The sequence below is a fragment of the Mustela lutreola genome, chromosome 3 (genome assembly GCF_030435805.1).
Source record: "Mustela lutreola isolate mMusLut2 chromosome 3, mMusLut2.pri, whole genome shotgun sequence".
NCBI lineage: Eukaryota > Metazoa > Chordata > Mammalia > Carnivora > Mustelidae > Mustela > Mustela lutreola.
Genome location: NC_081292.1, coordinates 56,737,501 through 56,757,327, shown reverse-complemented (window position 1 = coordinate 56,757,327; position 19,827 = coordinate 56,737,501).

Genomic DNA, 19,827 nt, shown 5'->3' with positions numbered 1-19,827 from the left:
TGTACCCCTGGGGATAAAAATATATGTTTATAAAAAATAAAAAATTTAAAAAAAACGTGAAAAAGAAGTCAAGATTCTAGACATTCAGATCCTGTTTTATTTGGAGTCTATAGAGAAAGAATTATGTTTTATTGCTTTTCATGCTTCTTTGCAAGGGAGAGAAGAGGGCAAGAAATGAAAAAATACATTTACTGGGGAAAAATAGTTGAAGCCAGTATAATAAAAAAAGCCACCCAAATATTAGTCATCTCTCTTTTTTTTTTTCTATATTTTAAAAAAATATTATTTGGTTTGAACCTGGGTGATGTTAACACAGCCTAAGATAAAAACTTAGGAGAATTTTTCTTTGGCCAAATGAATAGTATTCCACTCAAACCGTGCCCTTTCTCATTCCATTTTACTTCTTGGGATGTTTGGGAGATTATGGGTTTCATTATCTGCTGTACCTCATGGCAGTGACAAGAATAATAAAATTCAGTTTATGCCCATGAGAACTCATTTATTCTTTCATTAAAATAACATTTAGTGCTGGGCACCATGAGAGTAATTGGGATCCTAATCGCACTACTGGAGGGAACTGAGTGCCATAGAAGCAACTAGGAAGGGTGTGAATGTAACTTTGGGAGACAGTAGGGAAGATTTCTTAACGAAGATCATATAATCGATAGACAGTTGGTAAACTTCCAATGAAGAGACTTGTGAAAATAACATTTATAGAAAGTAGAACCTTCTTGTCCTCCAAGTATTCATATTTTCACCTATCATTTTCCTCTTTTCACACAGGGAAATAGGTGTTCTTTTATAGCTTTTACTCCTCCAAAATCTGTATCATTAGTTACCACTTCTTGAGTAATTTTCTCATTTTCACTAACTTTTTATCCTCTCAATTATAACATTTTCAGTTATTTCCATGCATTAAAAAAAAAAAAAAGCCTGTCTTCTAACCTCTTATTTACTTTAGGTACAACTTCTTTCTCGTTCATGGGCAAACTGTTAAAGATGTAACCTCTTCCCGTTGGCTTTGGCAGGCCTCTACTGCAAGACCCTCTCAAAGGTGAGCAGAGATCTCCTCAATGCTAAATTTAAAGCTCTTTCTCTATTAAGAACCTACTTGAATACTTAATATCTGTACAACATTTGACTTTGAGGACTAACCCTCATTTTCCTTTAGCTTCATCTATAATATTGTCTTTTGGTGATTTGTTTAAATTCATCATATAGTCTCTTCTTCTTATATTCATTTCTGAAAATTTGTGTGACCTTATGTTTCTTTCATATTCTTCATATTTCTTTGTTGTACTCACCATCTTAAAGTGGTTAAATCATAGTACCAGACACTGTGCTTAGATTCTGAGTCTGTCAATTACTGCTGTGTAACTCAAAACAAATTATTTTCTGACCCTGTGAGACTCAAATGTAATATATAATAAATATAATAATTTTGTTGGCTTCATAGTGTTTAATGAGGGTCAAATAAGATCATATCTATAAATTTATTGACATAGTACTAGGAACTTTAATTAATAAATGGGAGATATTATTATAATTACTTTAGTTCATAATGGTATATACTAGCTTAACATACTGGTGACTTTTGAATCCAGGCTCTAGACCAGCATTATCCAGTATACTTTTCCAATATGGCAGCCATTATCCATGTGAGACTTTTGAAGTATTTGACATATGGCTACTCTGAAGGGGGAACTGAGTTTTAAATGTCACTTAATAGTGACTAATATAAATTTAAATATGCATAACCAGAGTCTACTATATTGGAGAGCACTACTCTAGACTTTATTTTTAACTTCTTTCAAGACATTAAGTTTGCAAAGTTAAAAGATGTCAAACCATCCACTTCCTCTCCTATATATTTTGGAACATGCTACTTTTTTGAATTTCCTATTTCAGCTCATGGCATCACCATTCACCAAAGCAACAATGTTCAAATGCTATGTGATGTATTAGGATTCATTCCGAAATGAAAAGAGCATGACCTTTGAATCAAACACACCTGGCTTCGAATAGGGCATCTCCATTTCCTTGCCATTTGACCTTGGGCAAATTAAATAACCTTGTACAATAGAAATAAATATGTGTATCACACAAGGCTATTATCAGGATTAAATGGCATAGCATATGTAAAACACCTGGTATAGTGTCTGAGCATATAAAGCGCATATACTTCATAAATATACATTACCTCTTTTCTTGCCTCCCATTTCAAATGGATTAACAGATCCTATTGATCTCCTACTGAAATATTTTATGAGACTTTTCTCTCTTTCCATTCCCATTGAATATGTTCTTATTAATCTCCTTCTCATCAAATTTTTCTAGTAAAATAGCCTCTTAATCAATACCTCTTCTCAGTTCTCTTTTACTAATGTTTCTTATCCAATCCATCCTCTGAATTTCTACAAAATAGTTTTCTAAAACACAAGTCTGATCCTGTCACTATTTACTGCTTTATAATTTTATTAAACAAGTACGTAATTCAATATTGGTTGTAACTTTTATAAAGTAAGTGATACCACAAGTGTGTGATAGACATATTCTGCCACTTTCAAACTTTCATTTTGGGGGTTCGCAATGTATGTTTCTAATGACACATAATTCTCATTTATGTACTTTTGTATTCATAGCCCATTTAAAAAATAAGCAACAATTCATTTTTCCTGTTGATAAACATTTAAGATTGCTTTGAATGTCTAGTATATATATTTTTCTTATAAATGCATGCAAAAATGTATCTATGATATATATCTATTACATGAAATAAGGTGAATGAATACAAAGACTTAAGCCCACTGAATTTTACATATGTATACACTTTTGTAACCACCACCTAAATCAAGGAATAGAATAATTCCAACATCCCAGAAGCCCACTATTACCTCCCATCCTCCAGGAACACAATTCTGAGTTCTAGTACTCTGTCTTCGTGTTCTGGAACTTCATACATATCAATGCACTCTTTCATGTCTCACCTCTTTTCCTAACCATTATGCTGTAAGATTCATTGATTTTTTGTATGTAGCTATAGTTACCACCCCCCTGCTGCCATCGTTCTTGAGTATCCATTATTATATTATTCATTATCCATCATTATTATATCCACAATTTATTTAGTCATTGTACACCTGATATGCATTTGAACTATTCCCAGTTTCTTGACATTAAAACTTCTACGGAATATACAAATGCACCCATTTCTGTTCTGGTTATTTCGAAGAATGAAATAACTAGGTCATAGGGTAAATACGTTTTTAGCTATAGTAGGTACTCTCCATATGATTTTTCGAAGTGGACTATCAACATATACTCTTTATCAAAAATTTCTGAGAGTTTCAGTTGCTCTATATCCTCAGTAGTTTCAAGTTTGGTTGGCATTATCTCAGGGTTGCCATAATATCACTTTATGGTTGTGCTTCTATTTCACTGATAGTGTTTTAAAGATTCTTTTCATGTGATTATCAGAATTTGGATATGTTCTTTAGAAAGTGATTTTTCAAGGCTTTAACCATCATTTTATTATTTTTTTTGCCTTTTTATTTTTGATTTGTAAGACATTTTTGCATAGTCTGGAATGGATCCTTTGTTGAATGTATGTATTTTAAATATCTTTACTAAATCTGTGGTTCAATGTTTCCCTTTTAATGTATATTTAACAAAAACACAATCTAAATTTTCATGAAGTATATTTTAATCAATATTTATTTCAATGTTAGTGCTATGATAATATACTGTTTAATACTAATTCTAAGCTCATTATAACATTCTATGTTTTCTTCTTTAAGTTTTATTGATATAGATGTTGTATTTATTTCTGTGATCCATCTGGAATTAATTTTTTTTGTATGGTTTGTATAAGGTCAAGGTCTATTTTTTCCATATGGATATTCAATTGACCCATCAACATTTATTGAAAAGACAACCATTTTCCCTGCTGAATTGTGAAGGTGGCTTTCTCATAAGTCAGATTTCTACATATGTGTGTATATGTATCCTTTCCATATTATATATTTATATATTCTATATTTTTATGACATATATACACATTACATATATACCTTCCTAAAATGTGTGTGTATACACATATGTGTGTTTGTGTGTGTGCATGTGTATATGTTCCATCCACTAAAAAGATGTAGATGCCATAGGCAGTTGAGTAGCAATGACCATGCTCACAGTACCCTCAATATTCTCTTAAAATATCATTGTTAATACATAAAAAAAACAGAGGGATTTTCCCTTGAAGAAATGGCTAAGTCTAGGTTCAACCAGAACATGTCGAAATGGGAATATAATATCTTTTTATACCAAAGAACAAGGAAGAAATTACTACCAGAATCATATATATTTATATATAAAATTATATTTAAATGTGTGTGTGAGTATGTATATGTGTGAGTGAGTGTGTGTGTGTGTGTGTGTGTGTGTGAGAGAGAGAGAGGGAAAGAGAAGTAGAGGGAGGGAGATAAAGAGATCATTAATTTGTAGAGATATTTTAATTCAAGATTAAAACTGTACATAACATCTATATTTTATCAGCATTTCTATCCTTTCACACTGTGATCTTGGTTCTTACAGGCAGAGAGAATAGAATTAGGATATCCTGTTACTAATTACCTATTTTCCACAGCAACGGTCTAAGACCAATAATATTATGCTAACACCAATAAGGTTACTGAATATATATTATTTTCACATGCTCTCCAATTATTCTCCTACATTTTATTGGTGTACTGTATCTATGTTGTCAGAGAACATAGCTATTATATACAATAATTTCATCTTTAGTCCTGATTCTTTTTTAATTATACAAGTGATTATATATTTGCTTTTCACAATTAGTGTTTCAGTTTAGTAATTTTGAATGTCTGACATTTACTCTCTAGTAGATGAATCAACAGGAAAAGCATACGTGATAATGTCCCTTACATTTGTTTTTGTTGATAAGGTTATTTTATTCATATTTGAGTCTGTTTAACTAGAAATAAAATCTTTAGTTCACATTTTAATTCTTCATATGTCTTAAATGTTATTCCATTTTCTTCTGACAAAAGATGTTGACAAATGACTGATGTTAATCTATTTTTTGCTTATAAAACATTTGATTTTTTAAATGAATTCAAAAATATATTTTTTTTTGCTCTAAAATGTAGCAATTTTACAAGATTTTGGTATTGGTCTTTCTGTAACTTTTTTCTTACTTATAAGTTATTTCAGTATGTGTTCATGTTTTTATTTTAGAAAACTTTTAATAAAATACAATTGTATTATTCTGTTCTCTTGCTTTGATTTCTGGTTTAGGTAATTTTGTTATCTGTAATTTTATTCTCTTCACCCATCATCCATATTTGCTAATTTTCCTCAAATAGTTCATGTTTTTCTTTATTTCTTATAATTTTTTTCTATGTATAGACAGAGTTAGTGTGAGCAGGGTGGGAGAGACAGAGAGAATCCTACGTGGACTGCATGGCCAGTGCAGAGTCTGATGCAGGGCTTGATTTCATGACCCTGAACAGAAACTGAATTAAGACTCAGATTTATAGATTCATATTATTATTTCATTCATTCATTCTTCTTCTTCTTCTTCTTCTTCTTCTTCTTCTTCTTCTTCTCCTCCTTTTTGTATTGTTTTGTTTTTGTTTTTCAGAGGGGGAGACTGTGGGTAGGGAGAGAGAGGGAGAATCTCTAGCAGGCTCCACACCCAGCATGTCTCAATGCAGGGCTGGGCTTGATCTCACAATTCTGATATCAAGACCTGTGCCAGAATCAGGAGTCAGACACTTAATAGACTGAACCATCCAGGCGACTCTGTTATTATTATTTCATTCCTATAACACTCCCTCATGCAGTTAGCTTTTTGGGGAGAAAAAAAATTTCATAGTTTTTAAGTCTGTTTTTAAGGAATCTTCTTCTGGTGTGCTTTTGTTATCTATAGATATCATTTTAGTTCTTATTCTCTTTTATCTTATAATGACTTGAATATCTTATTATAACTTGTATAGGATTTAAACTTGATGGATTTGTTTAGTTTTCTTAACATTTAAAAATTGGGGGTACCTGGGTGGCTCAGTGGGTTAAAATCTCTGCCTTCGGCTCAGGTCATGATCCCGGGGTCCTGGGATTGAGCCCCGCATCGGGCTCTCTGCTCAGTGGGGAGCCTGCTTCCTCCTCTCTCTGCCTGCCTTTCTGCCTACTTGTGATCTCTCTATCAAATAAATAAAAAAAAAAATTAAAAAAAAAACATTTAAAAATTGACAGCATCCACTATAGTGTTACAAGTTTTACAGATTCCTCTATCTTTGTTTTTTGTGTAGTGCTCAAAAATTAAAAACTTCATCTTCAAAATCTTTGCTTTCTGAACTCATACTCAGTGTTTCTCTCTCATTTTTCTCTATTGGCTTAGCTTCCTCAAATATCTCTCTTTCTTTAAGAAACAGTTTTATTAAAGTATAAGTTACATAGAATGAAGAACATATGTTTTAATTGTTCAATTTGGGAAGTTGTAACCTATGTATACTCTTGTGAAACCATCATGTCCTCCAAGACTTCCCTTGTAATTCCTATGTGCTGATCTTTCCCATGCCTTTCCCTGTGCTCAGACAACCACTGATCTGCTTTGTGTTACTATAGATTAATGTGAATTCCCTGGAAATTTATACAAATAAAATCATATAGTATAAAGTTTTTCAAATGGCTTCTTTTATTTACTATAATTTGGGGCTATTATAAATAAAGGTACTCTGAACATTTGTACACAAGTCCTTGTGTGGATGATACCTTCATTTATCTCAGGCAAATACTTAGTCACAAAAAAGCTGGGTCATTTGACAGATGTATGTTTAACTTAAAAATAAAACCTGCTGAAGTCTTTCACAGAGTGGTTGCACTTATTTTTACATTCACATCATCAGTGTGTGAGCGTTCCCTTTTTTTCATATCTGTATAACACTGGCATGGGCTATCTTCTCAATTTCACAGGTGTAGGGATATATAATTGTGGTTTTCATTTGCAATTCCCTATTACTGTTGATGTTGATAAATTTTGTATATCTTTGCTAATCATCTGTACCTTTTCTATGGCTAAGGGTCTATTGAAATATGATACCTAGTTTTTATTGGATTTGTTTATTTATTACTAAGTAGTAAGAGTTTATATGCTCTAGATATAAGTCCTTTATATGATAAATAATATACAAATATTTCCTCCTTGTCTGTGTTTAATCTTTTCATTCTCATAACGGAGTCTTTTGAAGGGCAGAAATCCATAATTTTGATGAAGAACAGTGTATTTTTAAACAATTTTATGCATTATGCTCTTGGTATTTTATCTAAGAAATCTTTGCCAAAACCAAGATCATAGAAATGTTGAGCCTATGTTTTCATCTAGAAGTCTTACAATTTTAGGCTTTACTTCTATATCTATTGGTATGTTAGTCAATTTTTAATGTGGAAGTTTTTTCTGCTTTTGTTTTCTAATTGACAACCATGTGTTCCAGCACCATATTATGGAAAAGATCCTTCTCTGAATTGGCTTTGCAATCCTGTCAGAAAATCAGTTAATTGTGTGTGTGTGTGTGTGTGTGCATGCATGTCCGTGTATGTGCTTCCATTGGTCTACTGGTTTGTCTTTATTGTCACAAAGTCTTGTATTCTGAAGTTCTGACATCAGATGTAACTAGGATTGTAACTTCATTCACCTTTCAAAACGTGTTTTACCTATTTTACTTCTTTTCAATCCTCTATGAATTTTAGAAATAACTTGACATTATCAAAGAAAGAAGTTTTCAGTAATTTTCATTAAATTGTGCTAAATCTTTTTTAGATTTATCTCTAAGTATTTAATATTTTGTGGTATTGTATATAATATTTAAAATTTTGGATTTTTGGATTGTTACTAATATATAAAAGTATGCATATATATTCTAGAAGTTTTTTTGTAGATTCCATATTATGCTCTACACAGATGATCATGTTTATTTGAATAAAGACAATTTTTCTTCTTCCTTTTGAAATGTGAATACATTTTTTCCTCTGCTTACTGTACTCTCAAGGACTTCTAGTGCAATGTTCAATAGAAATGGTGATAGACAAAGGAAAGGAAAAGTGAAGGGGAAGAAATCAGAGAGGGAAACAAACCATGATGCACTTGACTCTGGGGAAACAAACTGAGGGTGTTGAAAGGGGAGGTGGGTGGAGGATGGAGTAACTGGGTGGTGGGCATTAAGGAAGGCAGGTGATGTGATGAGCAGGTGTTATATGCAACTAATGAGTCATTGAACATTGTATTAAAAACTAGTGTCCTACTATACATTGGCTAATTGAATTTAAATTTAAAAGAAAAAAGAAATAGTGATAATGAAATCCTTGCTTTGTTCTTGATCTTACGGGGAAAACATTCAGTCTTTTACAATTAAATATGAAGCCAGTTGTACAGTTTTTAGATAACCTTACTCAGTTTGAGGCAGTTTATTTCCATTCCTAATTTGTGACATTTCTAAAGGAATAGATGTTAGCTTAGTCAAATCGCTTTCCTCCACCTATTGTGTTTTTTGTAGAAGTAGTGTTATTTCATCCTTGATTTTTAAGTATGTTTCATTAGGGAATTCACCTGGATCTACAGTTGTTTTTGTTGGTTTGTTTGACAAAGCTATTAAGATTTAATTTAATTTAACAGATAAAAGGCCATACTGGTTATCTATTTCTTCTTCTTTATTTTTCATTTTATTTTATTTCTTTTCAGTGTTCCAAAATTCATTGTTTATGCACCACACTCAGTGCTCCATGCAATATATGCCCTCCATAATACCCACCACCAGGCTCACCCAAACCCCTTCCTGCCTCCTCTCCAAAACCCTCAGCTAGTTTCTCCGACTCCACACTCTCTCAGGGTTTGTCTCCCCCTCCAATTTCCCCCAACTCACTTCTCCTCTCCATCTCCCAATGTCCTCGTGTTATTCCTTATGCTCCACAAGTAAGTATCTATTTCTTCTTAAATGAACGTTGAGAGTTTATGCCTTTCAATGAATTTTCAATGAATTTTCCCTTTTGTTTAAGTTTTTAAATTTATCAACATAATTTTTTTATATTTCTTTATTTTCCTTTTATTATCTGAAGAATCTATAAATGTCACTTTGCCATTTATAATATCAGTAATTTCTGTCTCCTCTCTTTTTGTTCTTATTGGTCTAGCTATGGAACTATCAATTTCATTGATCACAAAGAACTATATTTTGGTTTTACTGATTTTTATTTTTGCTTAATATTTCACTGATATCTTTTCTGATTTTATTATTGCCTCACTTCTGATTAATTATAGTTACAATTCTCCTCTTTTTCTAATCCCTTAAGATAGAAGCTGAGGTAAATTATTTAAAACAGGTATTTAATGCATTTATCTAGAATAGTGATTTAATATAGGAATTTAGTGTATTTTTAATCTCAGACACTCCAGTTATCATTTCTGGGAACTTGATTTAATTTTTTAAAACTTTTTAATTCTGGTTAATTATCTCTATTTAACTTTTAACCATATGGGATATAATAATAACTTTTACTGTTCTTGTTTGCAAAAGCTAGTATGTGTCAGTTCCCATCCCTTATGGTGCCTGAATGCTTGCTTGGTGTAGAGCATACACCTCCATCCCTTTTACTCTCTTCTGTGCTGTGTTCCTTCTCTATACTCTGACAGCCACAGCCACAGATGAGATAAACTCTCATCTGCCACTGCTTACCTTGACCATAAGTTCCTTTATTGCCCAATGTAATGCTTTGCCTGCCATGACTCCCTCAAAAAAATTACATTGAGTCCTTCCCCAGAGGAGCAAATCCAGTCCTAAATTCTGTTGCCTCTGCTCTTTCTCTGATTTGAAGATAAGGCTGGAATTTTACAGCTCATTCAGTGCAGACTGGAGACTGCAACTCAGTAGAGGAAAATGACATACCATGTAAGGTCACTCAGACAGTGGCAGCCCAGAATCAGAGCCTATATCTCTTGGCTCAACTTGAATAGAATAATAATAAATCATGAAATATACTGTTCACACCAGAAAAGAACTGTTGTTTTATTTATGGATAAGGATAGTCTTATTTATGCAAATCACCAACATATATATAGACATATATAGACACACACACACATATATATAGACATATATATATGTCTATATATATGAGAGCAGAGACCCAAGTAAACATATAAAGATGTACCATATTTCCACTATTCAAAGATGACCCTTTTTTTTTAGATTTTAACATTTTTGAGGCTTACTGTTGTAAACATATGTACAATTATAGCACATTTTTGTTTATTTGTTTTTCCTGGAAAAAAGTTTTATTAACAGTTTGTCTTAGAAACCTGGAAATTTATGCTTATTGATTTGTCTCTGGATATTTCTCTCAGTGTAGACAGAGATTTCAGATTCAGTATCCTCATTATGTTTTTAGTATATGATTAAACTATATCATAATGATAGGCTTTGGTGTTGAAAAACACAAATAAATTGTGGAAAATAACAATCGCTCTTTTTTTTTCTTTCAGACTAAATATCTTTGGTTTTGAAATGACTTATTTACAGTAGTACCACATAATGTTAATTGTTTAATAGTTTTTCTACTGTAACTAATTATAATTGAATTTTGAGAAAAAATGGTATATTTCATTGCTATCATTCAAACAATTTTGTATGTACTTTTATTTTGAGGGACAAAGTACTGATGATCTTTTTATCTCTTTAGACCATTGCAAAAAAGGTAAAACAGGTTTAAAATGGTATAAATTATTCTTACTACTTTTATTCAATTTTCCATTAAAGAAAATAATCGAAGATATTTTTCTTCAGCCTTTTCTTTTTAAGATTTTACTTATTTGTGAGAGAGAGAGAGTGCATGAGCAGGGGGAGGGGCAGAGGGAGAGGAAGAAGCAAATTCCTCACTGAGCAGGGAATCCAACTCTGGGCTGGAGCCCAGAACCCTGAGATTATGACCTGAGCTGAAGGCAGATGCTTAACTACCGGAGCCACCTAGGTGCCCCCTTTTTTTTAGCCTTTAAAAGAGAGACTTGAGCTCCTATGATCAGTGAGTCAGAAACATATGTCAGGGAATTTAACTTATTTTACCCCAGTCTCCATACAGAAGTCCTTATCTCAGAGTTTTGCCACTCTTACAGAAAGAATTCTTACACAGACTATGAAAATTATACTTGGGCTTAATTTTGAAACTATATGACCCCATCCTGTGGTGGTAGACACTAAATTATGTGTTCTTAACTTTGGTTTCATGTGATTTTGTTTGCTTTGTTTTTAGTATTTGGTATGAAGTTGGCAATAGAGAATGAGTTATTATGCACTTATGGTTTCCTTTCTATAGGTGAGTTTTCTGCTGATGTTAAAAGAAATTTAGTCTGATAAATTGGCAGTGAAGATCATGTTTGTAGTTAAAGTGTTGATATTATAATTTATATTTCTTTATAAGTAAAAATAGAAGCTATACATGATGAAAAGCTGTCATACATCAGAGATAGCAAATTTGTAGTTTCTCCGTGAAGAGTGCCAGAAATTCAACATACATGAACATTGTAGTTTCAACATCTATTTCAAAGATTGAAGAACAATTATCCTAAAAGATATGTTAGTAAATGCACCACATGTCTTATATAAGGTGATTTTAAATTCAAGATGGTCAGGAATCTGGGATGTTTTAATATTAAAGATGTAATGCTTTCCATATCATGAATTTAAAAAAAATCCAGTATGCTAAAGCCTTAACACAGAACACATAAACAGCATTGTTGCATGTGTTGATACAATGTTACATATTAATTATCTTTTGCACAAATTTAGTTATTCTCCTAATGACTTTGTAAGCACTTAATTTAATATTCTAAACAATGATTACTCTTTTAAATGTTCCCATTTTAACCTTTTGCTAGATCATGGGAACAAAGATTGACTTTTGTTGCATAGGAAATCTTACTTAGGTGACTTCTTAACTTAGAACATTAGGTGTAATACCAAACACAAACAATGAAAAAAAAAAAAACACTGTATGTTTGTCACTATTCTCATTTTTACATAATGCTAGTAATGATAACATAGCATAGTCAAAATGTTCAGGGCTTCTTAAATTGTGAACAATCGGGAGATAATGCTGTCTTAGTGCTCATAATATATCCAGTGCCTAAAAAAGTTTAGCATATTTTAGATGAGTGTTGTCAAAACCAATTTGTTTGCCCTGCCCATCAGTATAGATTTTATGATCATACCTCAAATATGTTTAGTTGTTTGTTTTAAACTTACTGGACTATTGAACTATTGTATAGACTGTGAAACACATACAAAAAGAGGAATAGAAAAAGTGAGATAAAATTGAACATTCACAGAGCTAGATTTCTCTTCCTTTGCTTTGTAGACCAATATATGAGATTACCAAAGCCTGCTGGTTTTATCCAACAGTGTTACCCAAACCGACACTTAGCCCATGAAAGACTTTTTAAAAAACTGTAAATAAGTGCAATTTCCTTTGCTCTCCAAGAGATATTTATTCTAGCCTAGTCAAGTCTACCCTAGCCTATTCTTATTTTATTTTTATATTTCTGGACATCTTCTGACTGCTCCAGTTTTCTTCAAACTCACAATATATGACTTTCATGCAACTTAACAGACTTCTGTAAATATTGGTACCTTTATCACATGAAAGGAATCCAATACCTAAGTAATTATATAATTTATATCCAAACTAAGGCACTGGTAATAATTATCGAGTTCACCAGGATAACACAAATAATGTTATCCAGGAAAATAGCGCCCTTTTTCCCCCAACCAGTAGTGATTATTATGAGGTATATGTAAAGTAACCATTCTCTCATTAAAGCTCACCTGAAGCCATTGGTTTATGTGAAAGTTACCTGTATATAATTGTTTAAAGTTGTTACAAATCAGGCAAGCATGGCTTTTAGCTCTCTCTAAATTTCTCATTTAAAAAAATTTTGACTTTGGAGGGTAATTGGGTGGCTCAGTAAGTTAAGTATCTGACTGTTTTGACTCAGGTCATGATCTCAGGGCCATGAGATAGAGCCCCTGGTTGGGCCCCATGCTTAGCCAGTCTCTTGAGATTCTTTCTCTCCCTCTTCATCTGCCCCTCCCCCTACTTGCACACATATACACACTCTCTCTTGAATAAATAAATAAAATATTTAAAAAAATATTTTGCTTTTGGGGCACCTGGGTGGTACAGGTAATTAAACCTCTGATTCTTGGTTTCAGCTCAGGTTGTGATCTCAGGGTCATGAGATTGAGCCCCACGTTAATCTTAGTGCTGAGCATGGAGTCTGCTTGAGTTTTTTTCTCCCTCTCCCTCTGCTCCTCCCCACTGTGATCTCTCTGTCTCTAAAATAGATGAATAAATCTAAATAATATATGCATTTTGACTTTTGCATTCATAAATATTTTCTTCCTTTTGAACTTTTAAAATCTTTCATTACATGAAGATTTTGGGGAAAAAAAGGAATAAAATAGGTTGTTGGGTTTTTTTTGTTTTGATTTTGTTTTTTTGTTTTGTTTTGTTTTTGTTTTTTCCTCTTTTGATGGTGGCAAGACTAAAGTGTATCTGGGAAGGAAAGTGCCAGACAAAAAAGTGTGTGTGTGCAGAGAGGAAGTATGTAACATTAACAAAAAAAACCCCATAGTCCCGATATGTCCTTTGTTGTATACACTGCAATAAAATTGCTAGAAACCAGTTTAGTGAATACTTGTATGGGAAACAATTCTCATTTTGGAAAGTAAAGCATTTTCCCTTATGTCAGTTTAATGCCACTGCTTTAGTAAGAAAAGAACTGCTTTGTTTTTTCACTTTTATTTATGTTTGAGTTATAATAGCACTACATATGATTTCATTAGGCCAAGTTAATGGTATCTGACACTTTTTAGAGGATAATCCTCATAGTCTGGAATGTTAACTGCATAACTGCTTGGAGTGAGAGGTGCATCAGCTCGAAGCACAAGGGTTGGCTGGATTGAACTGGCTACACTGAAATTAATGGGTTTTCTTCTATCTGATTTTCAAATATATTTTAATTTAATTAATTTTAGTTTAAATTGAGTTCATTTCTCGGAAAAAAATTTTAAGAGCACAGTTAATTAGCTAAGATCCAAATTTGCCCTCTGATTCTAATTTGATAAGGGATTTCTTCTGGGCTCTTAATTGCCATATTTGCCTTTTTTAAAATTACAAATTCCAAGTCCAGGAAAAAGTTGCTAGCCAATTGCACTAATGCATTACAAAGAAAACATATATTAAAACAGAAACATTATTGGAACTGTATTTGTTACTTTGAAATAATGAAAATTAATCTCTGATAGCAGAATTGGAATTATATTTTTTAGGTATTCCTGGAAGTTCTTTAGGAAAAAAACATTTGCTTATTGGGGAAAAATAAAAAAGAATGCATTCTACTGAATAAAATTGTTACAAACAGTGAGCATAGTACTGTCTGAGAATGGTAAACTTAAAGAATATCTTTTTATTTCAATACATTTTTTAAAAAATATTTTATTTATTTATTTGACAGACAGAGATCACAAGTAGGCAGAGAGGCAGGCAGAGAGAGAGGAGGAAGCAGGCTCCCTACTGAGCAGAGAGTTCGATGCTGGGCTCAATCCCAGGACCCTGGGATCATGACCTGAGCCGAAGGTAGAGGCTTTAACCCACTGAGCCACCCAGGCACCCCTATTTCAATACTTTTTAAATAAAAAAAAAATGCAACTACTATCAGAAATATTTGCCTATGTAAATTCCTTTTTTTAAAAAAAATATTTATTTATTTGAGAGAAAGAGAGAGTGTGTATGCAAAGCCAAGAAAGAGGCAGAGAGAGGGAGAAGCAGACTCCCCATTGAGCAGGAAGCCTGATGCAGGGCTCCATCTGAGGACCCTGGGATCAAGACCTGAACCAAAGGCAGCCGCTTAACCAACAGAACCACACAGGCACCCCTAAGTAAATGTCCTTTTTGACAGAGAAGTGGCAAAATGTCATTTTGAGCAGTCTATTTTTACCCATAGGGAAGATGGTATTTTACAAACAGAGCAGTTCATCAGCTGTTCCAATGTGTTGTCTTAATTATCATTTTAAGACTAAAAAACTTCTGTAATTCTTTCCATAGAAAGCAATATGTGCCTTTACATTTACATTGAGTCAGAATTACTGTTCATATTTCTATGGGAAAATTGTGGAAGAAGGAAAATGTCTTTGTTTGGATTAGATAAGTTTGTGATGAACTATGATAAGGTTATTTATTAGAAGCAGTATCTCAAAAAATCTTAAAATTAGGGCGCCTGGGTGGCTCAGTGGGTTAAGCCGCTGCCTTCGGCTCAGATCATGATCTCAGGGTCCTGGGATCCAGGCCCGCATCGGGCTCTCTGCTCAGCAGGGAGCCTGCTTCCTCCTCTCTCTCTCCGCCTGCCTCTCTGCCTACTTGTAATCTCTGTCTGTCAAATAAAATAAATAAAATCTTAAAAAAAATCTTAAAATTAGGTATTGACTAGTTATAGTTTCATAACAATGTCATAGTAATGGAAACTGATGCCTAAGGCATGAAGTTATTAACAACTTGAAAATTTGAAATTGTGGTTCAAATGCATTGAGATTTTGTGAGTTTTTAAGATCAGAGTTAAGTGATTTTCTATATAAATAGTTTTATTTTATTTGTAGATACTTTCAAAACCCTTAAAATAAATATAGTGGCTACTCTATTTAGCAGTGTTCTGAATGTTTAGTGAATTTTTCACTGATATGTAATTTGTAGTAATGATTAAATGGTTAATCAAATAGTCCTTTACTCAGATTATGATATGAATGGTTATATATAATAATAAATAAGTCTTAAATTTTGGTCAGGCAATTAATTAGTATCTCTGTGAACTAACATGTGTTCTTTAAACTCTCTGAATTTCACTTCTTCTTTTTTTCTTTTTTGAGATCTATTTATTTATTTTAGAAAGCAAGAGTGGGGGAGCAGGGACAGAGGGAGAGGGAGAGAGAGAATCCTAAAGCAGACTTCCCACTGAGCAGGGAGCCCAGGCAGAGCTTGATCTCACAACCTGGAGATCATGACCTGAGCCAAAAATCAAGCCAGGCACTTAACAAACTGAGCCACCCAGGTGCCCCTGAACTTTGTTTCTTTATCAGTAAAATGGAGGTAATGATAATACCCAACTCACATGGTTGCTGTGAGAACTTCTAGGGCAAAAAAAGTGCAGCTCTTAACCTAGTGTCTAATATGAACATTTATCATCATTATTAAGATTCTGAATTGCTAGTACTGAATATGGTGCTCTAAATTATTTCCTTGCTTATTTGTTTCCTTTCTCCTTTCTTCCCTCCCTCCTTTTTTCCTGTCTTCCTTCCTTCCTTCTCCCATTCCTTCCTTCCTATATTCATATATTTCTGACAGGATTTCACATTTGCTGTAATGCAGTGACTCCATATGCCTGTCTCTAAGCTGGCAGCTATTTTGTGCCTATTTAAAGTTCCTTTGAGGGACTGGGTGGCTCAGTGGGTTAAAGCCTCTGCCTTTGGCTCAGGTCATGATCTCAGGGTCCTGGGATCGAGCCCCACATTGGGGCTCAGCAGGGAGCCTGCTTCCGCCTTTCTCTCTCTGCCTGCCTCTCTGCCTACTTGTGAACTTTGTCAAATAAATAAATAAAATCTTGAAAAAAAAAAGTTTCTTTGAAAACAAGTACACTTTTAAGTCCATGTTTTGAGAGACCATGCAGGGCAGCATTTAAACTTGGTGCTGTCTCTCTCAGAGATCCAAGATTTCAATCTGGACAGAATGACTGGATAGAAATTGAGGCTGCCTCACTATCTTCTAGATGGGAAAAAGGTTGAAGTGGGTATTTATTTGGTGGTCGAAAGAAAGAAATGTGGCAGAGAGTAGCTGATTGTTCACTATATCCATTGTTTCTTCCCAGTAGACTCCTTTGCACTTAGGAGTGGCCCTGGACAGAATTCTGGCCAATTGAATATGGGCTGAAATTATTCAAGTCACGTCCAAGTCTGACCCATAAAAACCTCCCCTGTGCTACTTTACTTTCTCTTTTCCCATACAGTGACTGAAAATAAATGATCCTAAATCTCCAGGGAGTGCTAGAGACACAATTTGGAGTGAGTCAGGTTCATGAGTCACCACTAAGAAGAAAGGCCTTCAAAAAACTGCCTATTTAGGGATATATGCATTGGACTTTTATAAGAGATAAATAGACTTTAACATGTTAAGCACTGAAATTTTGAAGTTGTTTGTTGTAGTAGTCAGTCTGTTGTGACTCATACACTTTCCAAATGAGGTAACATCTACTCAGTGTCCTAGAGAAGGAAGTTAATTATAGAAAAGTCATCAAATATGACTTTTATGGTAGCAGAAGATTTAATTTAAAATACAGGAAATAGTAAGTGCAAAGGGTAAGAGGAGAGACAGGGATGGTAAGAGAGAGGCAAATAGAGAATAGCCTATTTCAGTAACTGCAAAGGGTAGTGTCTGTATACCTCATGTTTATTCCCTGTTCTTTGTTTCCTGGACTCCAACCACATTAGCCTTATTTCTGTTTCCTAAAGACACCAATCTCTTTTCTGCTGCAAATGACCTTCACCAGTGCTATTTCTCTTGCTGGATGTGTCTTCTCTGGAATCTTTGCTTGGCTAACTTCTATTTACCCATGTATCTCAAATTAAATGATTTTTTTTTTTTCAAGAAAAAGCACTTTCTGAAAATCTAGTTTAATTATTAAATTATTATTTTTAATCTCTTTCATAGCACCTTTTTAAATTTTCCTCTAAAACAGTTATCATAATATATAATCATGTAACAGTATACTGAATTTTCAGATATGTCCTCCTATATATTAAGTGAAACAAAAGTTATTTATCACAGAAAAGTACTTGAAACAAAATAAGTACACAATTATTAGCAAATTGGGAGTCTAATATGAGACGAAAATGAGAATTAAGGAAGAATCTTTGTAAGTTATGTGCTTGTACTTTATCTTGTTGACAGTTAAGAGCTGCTCAGGGAGTTAAGCTGTTGACTTATATAATCAGGTTTGCTTAGTTTGGAAAATGAATTGAGAACAAGATAGGGTGAGATGGTGTTAGATAAGTCTAGAGGAAGTTATTCTATAATCTATAAGACAGTTGAAGATAGTATTAACTAAAGAAGTCTGAATGAGGATCCAAAAAAAGGCATAGAACTGAAAGGTGCTTTGAACATAAACTGAATGGTGAAAACAGTGGAAGGAGACAGTATAATGAAAACCACCCTTTATTCTTGGCAACTTAGAAACTGTATGACTTTGGTCAAATGGCTTAATTTTTCTTAAGCTTCAGTTTTCTCAGCCAAATACATACATGCTTCCTTTGGTGGTTTTCAAACTTGAACATTGGCAATAAATGAATACATAAATGAAATGTTATTCAATGTGGGAGCTTCTTTAATTGGATTAAAGTCCAAAGAACTTTGGTCTGAAACTCCAAAGACCCCAGACTCCAAAACCCCTCCATGTTGTCTTTCTGATGCTTCACATTGATCCCTGAGAAACTCTTTGAGATCTGAGGAGCCAACATAACAACAACTGGTCTCCTGGAACTTTTCATTTTGATATTATGGATATATCCCAAGTTGAAATCATGATCATATTTCAAATCTGTTTCTCCACATACTGCCCCTTCTTTCTTCAGACTGCCTACATGCTCCCTGAGTTATCCTTTTCATTCTTTATTATTATTATTATTATTTTTTTTTTTTTGAGAGCGAGAACATACATGTGAATGGGGTAGGGGAAGGGCAAAGAGAGAGGGAGAGAGAGAATCTTAAGCAGGCTCCACACTCAAAATGGAGTTCAACATTTGCCTCAGTCTCAGGACCCTGAGATCATGACCTGAGCCATAATCAAGAGTCAGACACTTAGAAGACTGAGCCACCCAGGCACTGCCTATCTTCTCCATTCTTCATGCTTCTTTTCCTTTACCAACTGTTTACTAAACACTGTCAATCTGTATGTCCCTCTTGTATATTCCCTATGAGGTCTGGTCATCAATATTAAGATAGCCTACTAGCCCATCATGCTTAGTAAATTAAACTCATTATATAATCCCAATCTGCACAAGTACTTCTCACTTTGAATTCTCTCATTAGAATGAATTCCATTAATTTTTTTATCCAGCCGCTCATGTGAAAACTCAGGGAAGTGCTAGAATCCTTTCTCTGTCTCTGTCTGTGTCTCTCTCTTATTTGTATGTGAGTGGTTAAGACCTCAACTTCAATCCCAGGAGAAACATCTAAATAGAAGGTATAGTTAGTCAGCTCATCAATCAGATAACAATTGAAACCATGAGAAGTGATTAAATCAACCAAGCAATGGATATATGATAAGATATGGGCCAGGGGACATCTCTTGTAAAGTTCATTTTAAAGACTGAAAAAGAACAACAAGAAAAATAAATGAATTAAATATATACACATAGAATTAAATAAATATGGGAAAATAAGATCAGATGTGAGAGGAAACCCAAGAGAGTGTTAAACTATAAAGACCTGGAGAAGCGAAAGTAGTCAACACTGTGAAATACAGCAGACAATAAAACAGACAAGAACTGAAAGGTGAACATTGATTTAGTGAACAGGAAAGGGTGTGTGTTCTTAGTGAGAGAAGCTGGTGGCATTCCGGGTTCAACATTCATGTCTCATTGTGTGGAAAGATGAGTAGAGAGTGAAACAGGATGGGTAGACACACCTCTCAGGAGTCGTGGTTCTTGAGGAAAGGATAGCAAG